Below are 20,602 nucleotides of genomic sequence, written 5' to 3'. Positions count from 1 at the left end.
ATATATATATATATATATATATATATATATATATATATATATATATATATAAGAAAAGAAGATAAAAGAAAAAGATTTGGTTTTAGATTTTCATTTACAAGAATTTTCCTTTGAATGTTGTAATTTTTTAGTTTTTAAGAAGAAAGTTAAAAGAGGAAAAAAGGAAGTTGGTTCAAAGAAGTCTTCATAACCTAATAAAGGCACTAGAACTACAAGTTTTCAATGGCCAAAAGGCCTTGTTGTCCCCCATGGAGCCAATGTTAGTGACAATATACACACCCATGATGAATTTTGAGCTTACAAGACCAAAAGGACCCAAAGGACCCAAAGGTAGTTTTCAACAGAGAACACAAAATGAATGCAAGAAGAACATGCAAGCATGGGAAACATTCCACTTGACCACGCCAAAGGAACTCACTAGTGGTTAGGCAACAATGATAGGGATGTTGGAGAAAGGGGAACACATGCGCAAAGGCACAAAGGCAAGAATGGGTGAAGGTGTTTGTGCATTGATTTGATATAAGGTACGAAGGTCGATTAGACGACCCTACACACTACACATCGACAACATGCACCAGAGTTAATGCACTAGGGGGCATGGAGGATGATGCATGGAAACCCCTGGTGTCGTTCATGCCCCTCCCAAATTTGCAAATGCAAGTTTTGTGACTATGCAGGGGAGGGTACCCCAACCATCCTACTACCTTGATGCACCTCACTGATCACCCACATAAGCACCTTCATGCCACATCTAACCTATGCCACATCAGTTCCTATCATGTGGGATCAACCACGTCATGTTTATGTCATTATGACTTCAACCCTAAAAATAACCAAATCATGCCATACCACATTTCAGGATAAAAATTTGTTTAAAAAATGATTAGGCCCATTTTATACATTGTTTTTCCCATCTTAGCCTCTAGCTTAGACCTTAGCACACCCACACAATTCAAAAGCCAAAATTCAACCCCTATAATCTCAAACTCACCTATTAGAATAGCCAAATGTCCTTACCTTAGTAGATTCAATCGGCTAAAGCCTTCCACAAACTAAATTTCAAGCTAATTCGAGCTCTAAAGGAAACCTTAGCTTGCTAAAAGAAGACAATTATTGTGCTCCAAGAAGCTTGATTTCTGTGTGATTTGAGTTACAAATTCCCAAAATAATCCATTAATTATAGCCTGAAACACCCCAAATTTGCAAGATTCTAGCTCAGTTTGTCCAAAAATCCTCAAATTCTATACTTGCACACACCAATTAGCCTCATCATGTCAATTTTAAATAAATTTCTCTCCACCTCGCTGGTCAATCCCATTTATCCACATGGCACTTCCACATTGGCTAATTAGTCCTACTTCCTCAATGGCCACCTCACTAGCTCCAAGTACTTCTAGCATACAAATGGTTGAAAAGGCCAAGGAGCCATATTTCTATGACTGGGATGCTAATGTCATATATACCCTCCTCACCACCTATGACATGAAGAAGGAAATACGAATAAATAAATAATTTTTGATTCAATTAGTGATTTCAAAAACTTATCTACATCAAATATGGTGCTAGCAGTGGTTCTACAAGTTTACAACTTCTCGAAGATGGTAGGGTGGTCCATCAACTAGTATCTACCAGGTCACAGGATTATCACATCTAATGAAGGATACAAGCAAGTTATAAATATCACACCATAATCCATTGCATTCATGTTATCATTTTTAGATAAGATAGGTCTACAGAAACTAGACATGGAAGTATTGGAAGACCAATGGAGAGGCCTCTCACTAGAGGTCCAATAATAGATGATTCATGAAAGTGTCAAGGAATGATTGGTTTCCCCTTCTATCTCCCCTCTGTACCCTACCTCATTCTTTGATTCTATGTCTCAAATGACCTTCTTAATGATTACCAAAGCCCTTGGTAGAAGCAGTGGTATCCTAATAAATGAGTTGGCACTAGGTCTCCTAGTCACTTTGTGTCATTGAGACACCGAGGCATGTACCAAGTATGATTTCCATCAGTTTTTGTCTGGTGAGATCCATACCCAACTATTATATTATAGGGAATACAAGTATGTCCACTATTAAACATACTTATTATATCTCTTTATCTATCAGAATTACCCCTATCTTAAAGACCTAAATTTCAACATGGTCAATGAGAAAAATGTCATATTTATTGTCTTCCAGTGGCTTCCCCTTGTAGGAAGACCCCATAATAAAAAGGTTTCTTTGATTATGTGTCATCCTTTAGTCCCATTGTGTACACTTTGTTGCATGGAGAACACTTTCCTAGATTTCACAAGTTCCTTAAGGACACATTGTAGTTTACTCTCAATACCAAGGTGGGTGACTAGTATCTATTCGATAAATACACCATCATAAGAACCCATGGATTTGAAGCAAGACCATATTAGTTACCAGCCTTTCTAACTCACTAAATTTTCACATTGAAATACATAAGGCATAGGTTTTGTAGTGAAAATGTACATTTTGCTTCCCTGAAGAAAGTTTTAACCTTCCATCTTGTTCATGAAGTGGGTCCATTTGTGGTGAGAACAAGTAGTGTCTTGAGTACATTAGAAAAAATTCTCAGAAGCCTTGATTTCCTGCAACTAGGAGCATGAAAATATGATCCTCATAATATAATATATGAGAAAAGAAAGGGAAAAAAGAGAGAATAACATAAGCATGATCCTAATCCCATGATAAAATACTTTCCTAAAAAATCTACATGGGAAGAGGTCAAGTCCATCTTACTCCCTATAGATTCAAGCACTTGCTTCCTCTTAGGAAGGAAAAGAAGTACTTCAAAACCGATGGACATGGATCAAAGGGATGAAAATAACCCTAAAAGGTTTAAGGGGAAACAAGCAGAGGAAGGGGATGAAGATTATGAGGATGATGAAGAAGAGGAGACAAAGTCCCAAGATCTGGTGTTATACAATAGATAGCTGGAAAACCCAACTAAGCCAACTTTCATTGTTCAACATATGGATTCTGCCATGTTAGCACCTCAAGAAACATATTTAGGTGACATCGAAACCTTAACAAATGCCCATTGTGTAACAATATCAAGTAATGGAAAAGAAAGCATCCAAGGAAATAAAAAGAGACATAGCTGTAGCTAAGAACCAACCACTCCCTAGGCTGCAAGTGAAGAGTTCCTTGTACCATGAGAAAAGAATTTTTAGAACGACAATTTTGCAATATGAAGCTCAATCAATCAAATCTATGACAGACTATAATGTTCACCAGATGTCACTGCTCATTGACTAGGTTCCATCAACAGATCTTATGGATTTGGATTTGTAGGTAACCCATATGATGCATATGAATATGCATAGGACAAATTTCACTGCTAGGAAACTACAATAAATGTATAACATAACAAGTGGCCAACTAAAGTACTAGAGGATGGTCTGCAAATTGAGGAAAATAAAAATAAAGATTCTAGAAGACAATATAACTCACATAGCCACACATCTTCTAGGATTTCAAAAGTATAAAACCATATTGGAGGATAAGGATAGAGAAATAACATGAAAAAGAAATTTAAGATCCCGAATCCACACCCTCTACAGACCAATGAACTAGCAATAGTAAAGAAGGAAAATAAGGATTTGAAGGAGAACTTGCATGATATGAGAACAAAGAACAATGAGTATAAGGATCATATTGTGCTTCTAGAGGCACAAATTCAAGGGATGAAAGAGAAAATAGGGGAGACATCTTAGTTTCACCGAACACTTGACACTTTGGCCAAATAGGTCAAATCGATGGTAATGTCATAGGATGCTAAGAAGTTATAGGTTATTCTCTTTAGCTAAGAGAAATAATTGAAGAAAAAAGAATATGAATTAGAATGTACAAAGATGGAGTTATGTTGAAAGAAGGAATAATATCAGAAAATTGAAACATAATTGGAGGTACTAAAGAGAAAACACCTAAGAAAATATTCATTTAATGCTACCAGAACAATCATTTGGGACATAATAATTAAAATGGTGGATATAAATTGCGATCATATGGAGCTACAACAAGAAAATAAATGTCTTCAAAAGGGCTCATAGGGAAATGAACGTCATAAAGAACAATATAGGAGACTTCCCTATCAAGGCTAAAGCAATAGTAAACTTCCTCAATCATATGTCTAAGGAGGACATTACAAAGGAGGAATTGGATAGATCCAGGTTAGTTGCAAGAGCTAACCAAATGTGGAGGAACAAAAAGCTAGACACAATAGTAGATAAGAGGGTAGGGATACTCTTAAAAGAGGGGTAGAGCTTCAAAGACATATGTGGAATCCTACACAAGAAGAAACTCCCACCACTCTTTGATGGAAATGGAGATATGTATTGCAAGGAGTTGCTAATGAAGATTTTGATGGAAATGAGGAATGATTAGAAAGGTTTGGAGGGAGAAGACTGCCCTCTTCAAGGAAAATATATTGTGAATCTGTATGTAGACTATTTTGAAATCTTCTTTATTTTGAATACCATTTTCAAAGAATAGGGTCAAATTGATTATGATGTAGTCACAAATTTAGAAGGGTCCATTCTAGATGCAAAAACATGGGACATTCCATTTGGCAAAGAATGGATGGGCCTGATGGAACTCTATGGATTGTATACTCAAAGCCCCCCTGCTTTGTCCCAAGTTGGAGAAGTTATGCCACAAACATCCCCAATGGAGGCAGTTTCCAATTCTAGGCCACCAACATAGCAATAACAAACACTACCTCATCCACCGACATTGGCACAGCCAAGGTGGACCCTAGTGACACCCAAACCAAACCAATGCTCACCCCTTTAGCCAATTCATAAGGAAGAGAGAGAAGAAAAAGCCCACTACAACCAAGGAATATGGGACCCACCCTACAACTGGCACATTTCTGGAAACTTCTAGAGGATGTTAGTTTTAAAATAGCTAGCATTTTTGTAAATATTCCTAGTGGTTACTGAATACCACTAGTGGTTTAGGGTTAGGGTGTTGGGTCTTGAGAGCCTATATATAGGCCTCATTTTGATGTAATAAAGGAGGGAAAATTCTAATGTAAGGAAACTTTGTCAAAAAAATTTTGGAATTGTTGGGATACTTTGAAGTTGTTATAATTTTTTTTTTAGAATTGCTAGGATATTTTAATGTCTTGGGCTATGAATGCTTCTTTTCTTGTAATTCTGAAAAGCCATCTTGTAATTTTAATTTTCTCAATATTAATACAATTACAAAATTTTCATGGCAAATCATATTGTAAACCTACTTTTTTTTGGAATGTGAATGTCATTATGTAAATTAAAGAGAATTTTGAATCTGTAAGATTGTTTTCTTTAATTTTATGGAATTTATTAAATTTTCATCGAGTATGTTTTTTATTTTGGTATACTTTCACATGGTTTGAAATGAAATGGTATAAATTTGAATAACTATGTTTCTCACAGTTAAATTCTTAATTGCTTAGTTGTTCCTTTGATATCAATAACCTAAGAATGAATTTTTAATTTCTCATATGAGTTTGATGAAATGTTTTCTACATATTTTCTAATTTCTCATTAAAACCCTCATTGTTCTAATGTCAAACCGAAGGCATATGAATGCTCTAACCTGAAAACATGTGAAAATTATGCCAAACAACATTTTATAAATTGTTGATATTTTCATACATCATTTTCTAGTAGAAACAAATTCATAAAAGCAAGAAAAAACAACAAAACCTAATTTAACTAGCTAAAATATGTTCTTTATATCTTTATTTTCTCTTCTTAAAACTCTACACCAAAACCAAAATGTGCGAGTTCTTAAACTTGAAAATATGCATAAATGTACTTGATAGAATTAAATAAAGCTGTTGGGCATGGAATCCCCCCACAACATGTTTTGGGGCTCAAAGCCCAAGTTTTGGTCAAATGTATTGGAAGACTCCGCGAATTGCGGGCACAGAGCGTGAAGTATAGGTTGAGTCATAAGGGTTGTTTGCCTTAAGTATTGTAAAGTAATGTAATGTCATGTCGACCTACCCATGGTCCGCGGACCATGGGATTGTATAAATAGAGCGAGGCTCTAAGTTGTAAAGGGAGAGATAGATGAATACGAATCATTCGAGCATAGAGTAAGAGTCTAAGTGTATTGGGTCATAGTAGTAGGAAGAGGCTCTATAGCTGAGTGCGGAGAGGCCTACTAGAGTCCATAGCTGAGTGCGCGGACCCCTGCAGTTGAGTGCACAGGATGGTGTCGAGTCTGTAATCTTGAATGAAGAATAATAAAGAGAAGTTGATTCCAATTTCTGTGCATCTGCTTGTGTATTGCCTTCTTTACATTTATACTATTTTGTTTATTGCACGCACTTATAATGTTTGCTGGATACACTGTTAATTATCACTATTATTACACAGATAAGTTAAGTAATCAGGTAATAATAGGTTAAATAGCAAGGAACTTGGGTATAATATGGATCACGCCCCGCATAGAGCTGCGTGAAAGCTGCATCACGAGTTGCGAGGGAATAATATAGTGACGTGCACGCAAGGTTAAACCGTGGACCACCAGAAGCTCATCAAACATCCCTAGGGTGGAGAAACCTGGTTCTAACACCCTCCCATACTTCTTCAGGTGAGACTTCATTCCGCACTCCGTGGACTGTTGCCGAAAGGGCAAGTCGTACCAGGATTTGCTTGACTAAATCACCTTTGAACTTGGGTCTAGGAGTCCAGCAAATCCATGCACAACTACAAAATCTGTGTCTGGAAATGCAGAGTTTGAAACAGGGCAGGACACCTCGGCCAGAGGTGCGCGAGGAGGTATGGTGCATAAAATGAAAAGGGGAGGGGCATGACAAGGACCACTATCCACTGTTTGCAAATTACTTGGCAGGAGGGGCCGATGCCTTTAAGACCTGAGGCACAAGTAGGACCAAGCACGATGCCTTCATTACAGTGCACGATCTATCAGATGGGAGGAAAACACACTACAGATAATTGTCATCTATTGCAGAAGTATACGTAGACGTCCCAGCAATTGTTTTGTAACTTCTGCAAGTCGGTAAGCCATGATGATTGCACCTACAGAAGCTACAAACTAATGATGGATCGGAATCCTGCCTACAGGGTGCAAATCGAAACGTGAGCCCTCGACCCAAATGCAAGAATGGCACATGCTGAATTTCATGGGCGCAATCGAGGTCGAGGTCGAATGGGACCAGAAAGGGGTTATGGACAGTTAATTAGTTATAATTGTGAAGGGTTAAGGCACTATGCCCATGTTGTGGTAAAACACAACCACCCAATTTTTTACTTGTTTACTTCAAATAATGGGGACCCTTTCTATAAAATTTTGGCTAAACGCCTTTTAGAATTTTTATTAAGTTGATTATCCTATGATTTTGTTAATTTTTCATTTTTTCAGACTTTCTTTTTTTATTGCTTTGTTAAAATCAATTTTTTATAAGCTTTCCATTGATACTTGTTTCACCTCATTTGGTCAACTAGTTTATAAATGGCACTCCTTTGAAGTCTAATCATTTATATCACTTGGGTTAAAAATGCGTAAAATGTACAATATTCCATTTTTGTAATCAAATTAGTTCAATAATGCATTTAATTTAAATATTAACCCCTAATTAGTTATTACTAACATTTTTTATTTTTTTACTTATACATAACCCAGCCAAATCATGAAACATCGGGATTTCAATAATTTACTCCAATTTTCAAATAAATTACTAATCTCGAAAACTCAAAATGTCAAAATGGCTATAGTTTTTTGTTTTTTGTTTTTTTTTTAAATCAAAGTGGCTGTAGTTTAAATAAGCAAACTATGCTTTAGATAATCTCATCACTAAACTAAACCTCATTAAAATTAAACCAAAAAACAAAATAATATAAGAAAAAAATATATAAAATAAAAATTTATTACGCGATCGCAATATCGCATCAAAGTTTTCAATTGCGACATTTAAAAAAAAACCTCGACAACTCCCGATCTCTGATCTCCCAATTAAAAATAAAATCAAAAGGCATGGGACATGAAACCAAAGTCTCGTAACAGACCTTGTTTCTTCGATTTTTTTTAAAACATCACTCATACGTATGAGTAAAGTGGTAGAGTGTTAGGATAGTTTTAGTTTAATATTAAAATAGATATTTAATATTTAATATTAAATTTTAAATTAATTAATATATAAAATACAATTAATTTAATTAAATTAAAATTAATTATTAATAAATTAATATTAATTAAAAAATAGTTTATTAAATAATTAGTGTAGTTTATGATTAAAAATTAAATTAGAATTAATTATTAGATAATTAGAATCTAATTTAGGATTAGATTTTTTAATTAAAACTCTGATTTTTAACCTAGCAACAGAATTTCCGGAATTATTCTAGATTTGACTCATCAACTTTGAAGGCTTATAGATTGAGTTTTACTTGGCCAAATAAGGCACAGGATGGTTCATTGGAAAGATAAAATCAAAGATAACATTTCTAAGGAGGTTTCACTAACACATTCAGTTATTTAGTGGGTTTGAAAATAGGTAGAAGATCAAGCTCTGAATTTTTAAACAAAATCAATTTTCTGAGTTTTATTTTCTTCATTTTCATTTGCCCAAACCTCTTCTAATTGCATATTCATTTATCAATAATATTTTTGGTCAATTAAAATCATCATATGCATCAATAGAAAGCTTAGATTTCCTTTTCAATTAATTAATTGTATTTGATTGGATTTGTTTTAAATGCCAGAAATGGCATCTTGATTTTATTTTTGCATTTTAATTTATTTTGATTTCTTTTTGCAGGAAAACATTAGAAGAGATATGGAGAAAACGATCTCAATCAATGAGAATGCTCCAGCAATTAAATATTGGAATTTTGAGCAAATAAAATTGGATTGGGCAGATGTTTTTTTCAACGAACTTTCCTCTCAAAAATACCTTTGGAAATATTATAAATGGCAGATTGTAGAATGTAATTAGGGGCTGCTCTCCTCTGCAATTTTGGACTTCTAAAAGAATTTATGCAATAGTGTTGAAAATGCAACAAGATGATGGAGCTTAGTGAAAAGAATCCGCCTTCACTAAGTGGGCCAACAGGCTATTTTTGGCGCAAAATCTATTTTTAGACTATGTCTATTTTTAGATATATGGATCATGGTCTATGAGTTGCAGGATGCTATTTATGGATGATTGGTCACGTTGGTAAAATAGATGGACCTCTATTTTTAGACATATGGGCGGAGTCTATTTTTAGACTGCCAGTCAAAAAATAGAACAGTCGAATATTATTAGCTCTTAATAATATTGGGACTATAAACATTATCTTATCCTCTTGCAGCACTTCAGTTCGAGCTACAGATGTGGCACATGCAACTGCCAGAAGGAAATACGCTTTTCCTATGGGTTAGTTGAGCTATTGCATGATGGAATTCAGTTAGAACTCAAGTGATTGAGTTTGGTGGAGTTGATTGAGGAGTTGATGGAGTTGTGTTCAGTTTGACTTAGTTGAACTAGTTGTATTTAGTCTAACTGCCAAATACACTAGTGGTGAGTGATGTGAATTAATTATTATTTAATTCACTAATTATTAACTCATAAATCAACTAAAGAATACATCAGTTAACTTAGTGCATGGACAGTTCAGTGGAGACAAGTGTTAGAGGTGGGTGAAAGGGTGAGACTACTATCAGTTGTGACTATAGCTGTGCATAAGATTTGCACAATCATTGATTGTGATTGCCAATGAAGATTGCGCAGTACAAGCAAAAAGGAAATTCGAACTTGGATCTCATCCATTATTCTCAACTTGGATTGCGCAGTAGAGGCAGGCAAAACAGTGGAGGAGATTTGAACCCATGACTTGTTCAGCTCTGAGCTAGTTTTGTGTGTAGCATGTGGAGATAGTACTGAGTACTTGTGAGGAGTATTGTACTATGTATTGTTACATGTTCTCTATCATTATAATATACAAATAGTTGGGGGTTTTCAGCTGTATGCTTTCCCCATTACATACTGTGTTGATATGTGTGATTGATGTTTCAATGTGTGCATGCGATTGTTTTTTTAATTAATGATCAATGGTAGAGGAGGTTATGTATTATGCATGCATTCCACAAATAGTGTATAATTAGGATAATCTATATGAATAAGTGTTATATTATTCAAATTTCTATATGGTATCAGAGCGAAGTTGATCATCAGATCTATTATTCAGAAAGTGATTACATTTTATTTCTTCAGGCAGAGTCTGTAATCGGGCCAGGTAGCCTCTGGATTCATCCTTCTTTTGGAAGGTGAGATATCCGGTAAATGCCCATACAGTCAATCTCTGTAAGAGAAATACTTTGTTCTCACGAATTTTAGATCAGAAGCGGTTGAGTTTTGAGCTGGTGGAATTCGAATTTGCAGCAGTGTTTTCTTGGTTTCGAAGTTGAAATGTCTTTCAATGGATTGCGATTGGAGTATGCCCTTAAAGGTAGCTTGAATTATATTGTATGGAAAGACAGGATGGAGGCGGTGTTAGATGACAATGGGTTGAAGGAGTTCATAGATGCTGAGGTCCCAAAGCCTACTGATGCTGCTCAAGTTGAGGCTTGGAAAAAGAAGACAACAAAGTGTCAAAGGATTCTATTGGAGGGAGTGAAGGATCACATTGTATCCATCCTACATGGAAAGGCTTCTCCATACTTGATGTGGAAAGCGTTGACAGATTTATTCCAAAGCAAGAGCGACCAGAGGAAGTTGGCGCTCAAGGATAAACTCAGAAACATTAAGTGTGAGAAAGGAGACAGTATGCCCAAGTATCTCACGAAGTTCACCCAATGCCGGGATGAGCTGGGAAGTGTGGGGGTGACTGTCGATGATGAGGACTTGGTGAGCTTGGCTCTCCTTGGTATTCTGAAGAGTTGGCATTCCTATCAGGACTCTGTCAATGGTCGGGAGAAATTGCCGAGATGGGAGAGACTTTGGTTTGATCTTGTGCAAGAGGAGATCAGGCGGAATACCAGGGACAGATCTTCATCAAAGGCATCTGATGAAGAAAATTGCACTTTGGCTGCCAAAGCAAAGAAGGGGAAGAACAAGAAAGCTTCTCATTCTGGTGCGAAAGACAAGAATCAGGACATGTCCAAGGTGAAGTGCTTTCACTGTCACCAGCACGGACATTATGCCACAAATTGTCCGTTGAAGAAGAAAAATAAGCAAGCTGATGGATCTGCAGCGGGAGAGGCCTTAGCCTCGCAGTTTGAGCTAGATTTTTTGCTGATCGCATGCTTGGTATCAAGTGTGATGGGATCGGTATGGTTCTTGGACAGTGGTGCGTCTTTTCACATGACAGGAGATCGAGATTTGTTTTCTGATCTGGATGAGAAAGATCTTGGAGTGCACATCAAGATGGGCGATGATGGTAGATACATTGTGACCGGTATCGGTACCATTTCTTTTGAGAGGGAGTCTGGTAAACCCTTCGTATTGAAGGAAGTGATGCATGTTCCAGGATTGAAGAAGAATCTTATCTCTGTGTTGATGTTAGAAGAGAAGGGATATGATGTTGTCTTCAGCGAGGGAAAGGCTTTCATGTGCATTAAGACAACTGGAGAAACCCGAAAGATAGGGGTTCGAGTCAAGAACCTTTATCAATTGCATGTAGATGGTTGTGCAGCAATGGCATGCAAGGTAGAAGGACTGGTGAGCTGGGATGATGGCGAGCTATGGCACTGGAGATTGGGCCACCTTCACCATGGAGCCTTGAAGATACTGCAGCAGATTTCTACTGGGCTTCCTAAAGGCACTCTTGCGCAGTCAGATCAGTGCAAGGGGTGTACTTTGGGAAAATTTGTGAAAGCCACCTTTCATGAGAAGAATATTCGCGCCACGACGATCCTTGAGAGAATTCACACAAACGTGTGTGGACCTTTCTCAATAGCTTCGATAGTAAAGCACAAGTACTATGTGATCTTTGTTGATGATTTCTCTCGAAAGTGCTGGATCTTCTTCATGCAGAAGTAGAGCGAGACATACTCAAAGTTCTGTGAGTTCAAAGCACTGGTCGAGAAGGAATCGGGGAAGAAGGTGAAGGCTCTTAGGAGCGATAATGGTGGTGAATTGATCTCTGGTGAGTTCAAGGACTTCTGCAGCACAGAAGGGATTCGAAGAGAGCTCATAGCTCCCCATAACCCACAGCAGAACGGGGTTGCTGAGCGGAAGAACAGAACGATCGTGGGTGCTGCACGGGCGATGTTGCATGATCAGGGCCTACCCCTTCACTTGTGGGTGGAGGCATGCAATACTGCAGTATATGTGTAGAACCGTTGTCCTCACAAGATACTTGGCATGAGTACACCCGAGGAGGCTTATTCTGGTAAGAGGCTTGATATTTCCCATTTGAGGATTTTTGGTTCTCCTATTTACATGCATGTGACGAAGGATGCCAGGAAGAAGCTAGAGTCGACCGCAGAGGTTGGGATATTTGTGGGGTACACTGATACGCCCCAAAACTATCGTGTGTATTTTCCAGACAGTCGCAAGACTGTTGTGCGACGGGATATCAAATTTCAAGAGGAGAAAGCCATGAAGTGTTTGCTTGAGAGCCACACTTGCATGCAGATGAGGAGCTATTAGTTCCTAAGGATGAGCTTCAGGATGTGGATCCGCCACAAGATGAAGTTCATGGAGTGGAAGAGACCACTCATGCAGCGCCAACCATCAGAGGGCGAAAGCGCACACAGAAGCTGAGCGACTGGCTCAAGATGCAGAGAAGGTTGTAGGACCACCTACAGCACAGTGCAGACAGAGACAGTCACCTGATCGGTACCCTGGATACATGGCTCTTGTGATCAAATGTGTCGTGACTGAGCCATCCTCTTTTGAGGAAGCTGTGGAGGATCCCGCATGGGTAGATGCCATGGTGGAAGAGTATGATTCGATTGTCAGAAACAGTGCATGGGAGATTGTCCTAAGACTGGAGGGGAAATCAGTGGTGGGTTCAAGATGGATCTACAAAGTGAAGCAGGCAGCTAATGAGAGTGTCGAGAAGTACAAGGCAAGATTTTTTTCCCGAGGCTTCTCACAGATAGAGGGGATCGATTATGAGGAGACCTTTGCACCTTTTGCAAGGTATTCTTCCATACGAATGATTCTTGCTCTGTCAGTGCAAATGGGGTGGCACATCCATCAGATGGATGTGAAGACTGTGTTCCTCAACGGAGTCATTGAGGAGGAGGTGTACATACAGAAGCCCGAAGGTTTTGAGATCTTCAACAGCGAGTCACATGTGTGCAAGCTCAAGAGAGCGCTGTATGGGTTGAAACAAGCACCTCGTGCTTGGTACACACAGATAGATAGTTATTTCACCGGACTTGGATTCTCCAAGAGTGAGGCGGATCCTAACCTATACCAGATTGTGGTGGAGGGTAAGTTGCTGATCATTGTACTTTATGTAGATGATTTGATTTTGACAGGAAATGAGCTATTGATACTTTCATGCAAGGAGGATCTTGCTAGAGAGTTTGAGATGAAGGACTTGGGCCTCCTTCATTATTTCCTGGGATTGGAAATTTGGTAGCACAGTGATGGACTATTTGTTTCTCAGGGTAAGTATGCTCGGGAGATACTGGAGAAGTTAAACATGCATGGCTGTAAGCCTGTTGATACTCCTCTTCCTGGAGGTTGGAGGAAGGAGGATGCTACTTCAGCGAAGGTAGTGGATGCCACTGTCTATCGACAGTTGGTGGGGTCGCTTATGTATCTGGTCAATACACAACCTGATATATGCTATGCTATTAACCAGCTTTCACAAGCTATGGTTAAGCCAACCAAGCTCTTCTAGAAGGCAGGCAAGCATGTATTGCGTTATCTCAGAGGCACATCGGGATATGGATTGTGGTACAGACAAGAGGATGAGGTGAAGCTATGTGGCTTCACGGATGTAGATTGGGCAGGGAGCCCAACGGACAAAAAGAGCACATCTGGAGGGATCTTCAGTATCAAGTCGATAGCAGTTTCTTGGTACAGCAGGAAGCAGAGATCCATGGCACTCAGTTCAACAGAGGCCGAATATATGGCAGCAAGTTTGGCTGCATGTGAGGCTATATGGATGAGGAAGATCCTGGTTAGGTTGTTCGGGTCACACTTGGAGCCTACTGTGATTTATTGTGATAACCAGAGTTGCATTAAACTCTCGGCTAATCCAGTATTTCACGATAAATCCAAGCACATCAACATCAGGTACCATCATATCAGAGATTGTGTGCAGTGGAGAATCATGTTACTTTCATACATTCCCACGGAGGATCAGGATACTGATATCTTGACGAAGGCGCTCACCAAGAGCAAATTCGAATACCATAGAGGTAGGATAGGGGTTGCAGATAATCCATATCTTATTGAGAGGGAGTGTTGAAAATGCAACAAGATGATGGAGCTTAGTGAAAAGAAGTCGCCTTCACTAGGTGGGCCCGCAGGCTATTTTTGGCGTAAAGTATATTTTTAGACTATGTCTATTTTTAGACATATGGATCATGGTCTATGAGTTGTAGGATGCTATTTATGGATGATTGGTCATGTTGGTAAAATAGATGGACCTCTATTTTTAGACATATGGGCAGAGTCTATTTTTAGACTGCCAGTCAAAAAATAGAACAGTCAAATATTATTAGCTCTTAATAATATTTGGACTATAAACATTATCTTATCCTCTTACAGCACTTCAGTTCAAGCTACGGATGTGGCACATGCAACTGCCAGAAGGAAATACGCTTTTCCTATGGGTTAGTTGAGCTATTGCATGATGGACTTCAGTTAGAACTCAAGTGATTGAGTTTAGTGGAGTTGATTGAGGAGTTGATGGAGTTGTGTTTAGTTTGACTTAGTTGAACTAGTTGTATTTAGTCTAACTGCCAAATACACTAGTGATGAGTGATGTGAATTAATTATTAATTAATTCACTAATTATTAACTCATAAATCAACTAAAGAATACATTAGTTAACTCAGTGCATGGAAAGTTCAGTGGAGACAAGTGTTAGAGGTGGGTGAAAGGGTGAGACTACTATCAGTTGTGACTATAGTTGTCCATGAGATTTGCACAATCATTGACTGAGATTGCCAATGAGGATTGCGCAGTAGAGGCAGGCGAAATAGTGGAGGAGATTTGAACCCGTGACTTGTTCAGATCTGAGCTAGTTTTGTGTGTAGCATGTGGAGATAGTACTGAGTACTTGTGAGGAGTATTGTACTATGTATTGTTACATGTTCTCTATCATTATAATATACAGATAGTTGGAGGTTTTCAGCTGTATGCTTTCCCCATTACATACTGTGTTGATATGTGTGATTGATGTTTCAATGTGCGTATGCGATTGTTTTTTAATTCCGCAAATTGATGATCAATGGTAGAGGAGGTTATGTATTATGCATGCATTCCACAAATAGTGTATAATCAGGATAATCTCTGTGAATAAGTGTTATATTATTCAAATTTCTACAAATAGGAATTTAGAATTGTAGGAGGGAGGAGAGAAAATCTCAGATCTGAGGATTATTGAGGATTTTTCCTTTGTATCTTGAATTATCTATGATGGGCAAAGTTTGCACTATTGAAGCTCCAGTTTTGAAAGCAGAAGTTCAAGCAATGTAAAGGATTGTTGGAGACTAGGGTCAGAGAAATGGATTTAATAAATTGATATTTCAAATACTAGTTTCATTTTTATGATAACAAGAATGTATCATTTTATTCATGTTTGTGCACTTCTGTTGATATGGGTAATTTGTTTCAATGTTGTTATTATGTATATTTGCTCTTATGGATTAAATTTTGATTTCTGAGTAACTATTTACTCAGAAATATGTCTTATAAAACTAATTTATTGAATAGTGATGTGTTGTGAACTATTTCTGCATATTATTGTTTAATTACTGGATTAATTGATTTGACAATCAATATCATTGTTGTGAACTACTCTCTGAATGTTGTTGGTTTATTATTTCAGTTAAGAGGTCTCAATAGGATGTGTTTCGATATTTACAAATATCAGTTAATTGAACTACTTCGTTAGCTTGATATTAACTAAAAGCTAGACATATTTAAATCTCTATCATTTAATTATCTTGCTCTTAGTTGGGTTAGATCTATATCTACCTAATTGAGATAGGATTAGGATTAGTTTCTTTTGCTTGCATTATAGAATAAGTTTGTATTTAGATTAAGTTCTACATTCTTTTAAGTTCTCTTCTCAAAGAGGCAAAATTTTAATTGTGGCTTGGCTAAACCCAAATCAGCTTAAGAGTCATTCTCTTGCCTGATCAGCAAGAAGAAATGATCTGATATCCCTATCTATTGGTAGTTAAAGATATTATCGTAAACCAATAGTGATACGGAATAGGTAAATGGACCTAATTAAACCAGTTGAAGCCACTAATCCAAATGAAAAATGATCTTCTTTAAGGTCCGGACCGGGTGGTTATCTCCCAATGTTGAGGCAAACATTTTGGCCCTTAACATTTTTGGCGCTAGAAGGAGGACCTGAAACTTGTTGCCTATTGGAGTCTTTTCAATTTTAACATTTTATTTAAATCACGATGGCTCCTCTTAAACTTCCAATTTGGAGTTGTATCCATAGACGAGCATCTTCCAATACTCGACCCGAAGTGGTAAGACTCTTGTCTTAGGTAAAGTTTAATGGTAAGAGAAATTCTTCTACTTTTAATCATGTCTTTCAATTAATTCAAAAAGTTTCAAATTATGATTTTCAAGGAATTGATGAAGGAATTTTATGCAGAACTTTTACTCTCACATTCGTGGCAAAAGCCAAAAACTGGTGTAGAACTATTCCAGTTGCCTCAATTCACAGCTAGGATCAATTTGTTACAATTTTCATTTGTAAATTTGATGGCTATGATTATGAATAGGTATGTGATGAAATGGAATATCTACAAATATTTGAAAATGAGTCTGTTAGAAATTTTAATATTCGATTTCATTTGAATTATTTAAAATTTAAAGTCGAAGATAAACCTACGGAAGAAGAATCACTAGATTGGTTTGAATATATTTGTTCTCTTCCTCCCATTCCCAATCCATATGAAATTAGTTCAAGCTTTGTTCCATCCCCTTCCAACATAAATGAGAATTCCAATATGGATGTGAAAATAAATTATGATGAAGTGGTTTCACAAAGCTTAGAAAATATTTCTAACCAAATGCAAGAAGACAACAACAACAATTTTGGAGAAAAAGTTGCCTTGAAATCTAAAAGTTACTCTGCAGTGAATTCAAAAAATCAGATTGCAAATCATCAAGTACAAGCAGCAATCAAAGTAAATAATAACATGCAAACTACTGAACAAATTTTTGAATTTTTTTTATGATGAGCAAATGCCAAATTCAGCGAACCAAAGCACAATTCTTCAAGAAAGAGCAAGTAGACAAATGAATGATCTACAATATAAAATTTACAATGAGCATAATGTATAAGAGTTCTCAAACAGAGACATTTTTAATTGCATTATTTCAGATTCACATTTTTCCCTTTATCCTGATATTTTTAATGATGGTAATTTTTCCCCTCTTGGTATTAATGATATTTCAGAAAATAAAGAGGTTGATCTAAATGAATTACCAATAAGTTTTTATCAAGATAGAAAAACAATTATTGATCATTCTTTTGCCATTAATGAACATGAAATTTTTATTCCTTCTTGTTTTGATATATTGGACAAGATCGAAGGAAATTCCAGAGAATATTGTGAAGTCATTTATGATAATTACTCTGACATTGAGGATATTGATTTCTATCCTCATGAGAAAATTCAAATAACATCTGAGAATGAGAAACGTTTCAATTTAGAAATTATTCCAACTAATCATCATTCTAGAGCAGCAAATTATCTTCATGATTTCACCATTCAAAACAACATTCCAATTTATGATTCATATCATGATCAAGCTCTCATTCCTACTCATAATCATAATTCTATTTCTAATTCACAAGTTGGAATTGACAATTATTCAAATTCCATTATTCTGGCCAATCCTTGTGAAAAAGAAATTATTTCAAAACAATCCCAATTGTGTTGTAACATTAGTTGTACCAATAGTGATTTCATTTTATTTTTTCTTTTTCACTTTTTTTGTTTAAATTTAGATTTATTTTCTGATTTTATTTTTCAAATTTTTGACACATTACACTAGCATATTGAGCACTTTACCATCAAACACTCAATTGATGCATTGCCCTATTGGGAAATTGAAGTTTCATATTATAATCATGAACATCAAACGCTATTAATATTTCAATTTCAATCAGTGCTAATGTTTTATCAAAAGATTCGATCTTCTCAAAGGCAATGTCAACAAGAGAATGCATTTTTACAATCTGGCCAACAATCCAATTCAATTAATAATCTTCCATTATATCTAACAGATTTTCATCCATTTTTCATTAACTCATTTGAAAAATATTTGGAAAATTTTCCTTCATGGAAGATTGTTAATAGTTTAACACTTACACATAACACTAACAATTTTTTCCATGTCTTTGAATTTAAAAGCTCATATCCACAATCTAGTGTGTCATCTCCTCTTTTGAACATTTCCCAATCCTTAATAGAAACCCATCCAGATTTTTATGATCCAATTGGAATTTAGTTGGAAAGGACATTTCAAAAAAAGGTGATTGTAAATAAGTTACTAACAATAACTGTACATTCTGATTTCATATTTAGCTTTCTTACTTTAATTAGATTTGTATTTCTATTACTAATGTTTGAACTGTACCTATATGCAGAAATTAAAATGAGAGAGTGGTTACATTGGAAATATGACTATACCTAGTCATTTTTATGTATATGGTTAGAATAACAGTAGAATTAATTTAGTTTGTTTGTTTTATGTAGTTAATTTATTCTTAATAGTTTTGCAGATAAAAAAAAAAAATTAAAGCAAAGCAATCAACCCTTCTCATACATGTTCAATGAAACATTTTCTTCTCATCGGAAACTTTTTGATTCTTGCTTCCCATTTTTAAATCAAAATCTATTGCAACAATACCTCTACTCATGACTATATCTCTGCCTATTTTGAATAATGTCTTGACTAAATTCAATTGAGTTTGCACTTGGCACCGATCACCTCAAAGCCACTTTTCTTCATTTTGAGATTTCCTTCTAAAATTTTCTTTTGAAATTTATATATCGAAGGTTTCGATGATACAAAGCTTCTTGACATCATTATCCCGTGAAAAATATAATTTTTGAGCTCAAAAGCTTAATACCAATTTGATTATTATTAATCAGTCTAACTTTTCACTATAATCACATGAAGTTTATATTATTTTCCTCGAAATTGGTTAAAATGACCTTAAGGGTGTCCATGCTACTATGTGCACACATTTGATTATATTCTTTCATAATGAGTGGCTTTATCCTATTCTGATCTTTAGTTTATTATCTGATGCTGCAATACACATCATATTTATTTACTAAAGGCATTATTGAACAGTCACTATAACAATACAGATTATTCTCAAGATAATTCATAATGAGCAAATGTAATAAACTGTTGTTGCAATTCAAAAGGGAGCACATTCTCATTTTCGTTTCTGATGAATTCTATGAATTTCAAATTTTATAAACATGAATAATTGATTTCCTTTAGCTTGATTGCCCACTCTAATTTAGAATAAATAATGAGATGATTTTGAACAAAGTCAGAATTTTGATAAATCCAAGGAAAAATTTGAAGATTCATGAGGTAAAATTTACAGACAATTTCCTTCCAGGTACGCATTTACAAGTTCATTCTCATTTATTTTCTATTTTCCTTAGTTTATTTCTGATTCTTGTTTTGTTTCATTTGCAGGTTTCCATTTATTTTCGGAACTTGAAGTAAGCAGCAAACCCATTTCAAATTTGCAAGAAGTTCAAGGAAATTTTATTTGTGATTCATTAGAATTTGAGTATTCTTTAACTTTGCTTTCATTCATTAGAAAACCCAATAGACATTTAAAACAGTATCAGAAGATTCATATTGGAACATTTCATATCGCCGATACTACAAAATCCATACATCTCTGATGTTCCTTTTCGTTCATTCTCCAATAAAATGACTTTACCAATATTGTGTTGTTCACACAATTCTGGACCCGATATGAAATTTAAATCAAGTTCATAAAAATATCGCGTCCATTCAATCGCAATAATGGTAGGGTCATAATTTTAAAAGTACCGATGTCTCAGATCTGATATGATATTAAATTCTCATAATAAATTTATCGAGTCCATTCTTCATCGCATATCGGCGTATCAAAATTATTACATCGTGTAATTAAGTTTGCCAATCGTCGATTTCTTTTGAGATCCAAAACCGGTCCCACCTAAGAGCCACATCATCCATCGCATTCTCGCTATCGCAAGAATCATATTGGCATTTCCGACATGACTATTTTCCAATATTCTGATATGTCGATATCGCAATCGCTTCATCACATTTTTATTTATGCTCATATCACAATTATGAACTTACGATGTGTGATGTACAATGTGTGATGTGCGAAGTATAAAGCACGATGTGACTATTCCCCAATCCTCGATATAACAATTCTTCAATATTGTGATCA

The sequence above is a fragment of the Pinus tabuliformis genome, chromosome 1_2, assembly GCF_031772625.1.
Source record: "Pinus tabuliformis cultivar Carrire ecotype Pingquan chromosome 1_2, CPIR1, whole genome shotgun sequence".
In the NCBI taxonomy this organism is placed as follows: Eukaryota; Viridiplantae; Streptophyta; class Pinopsida; order Pinales; family Pinaceae; genus Pinus; species Pinus tabuliformis.
This window is presented reverse-complemented; position numbering follows the sequence as displayed.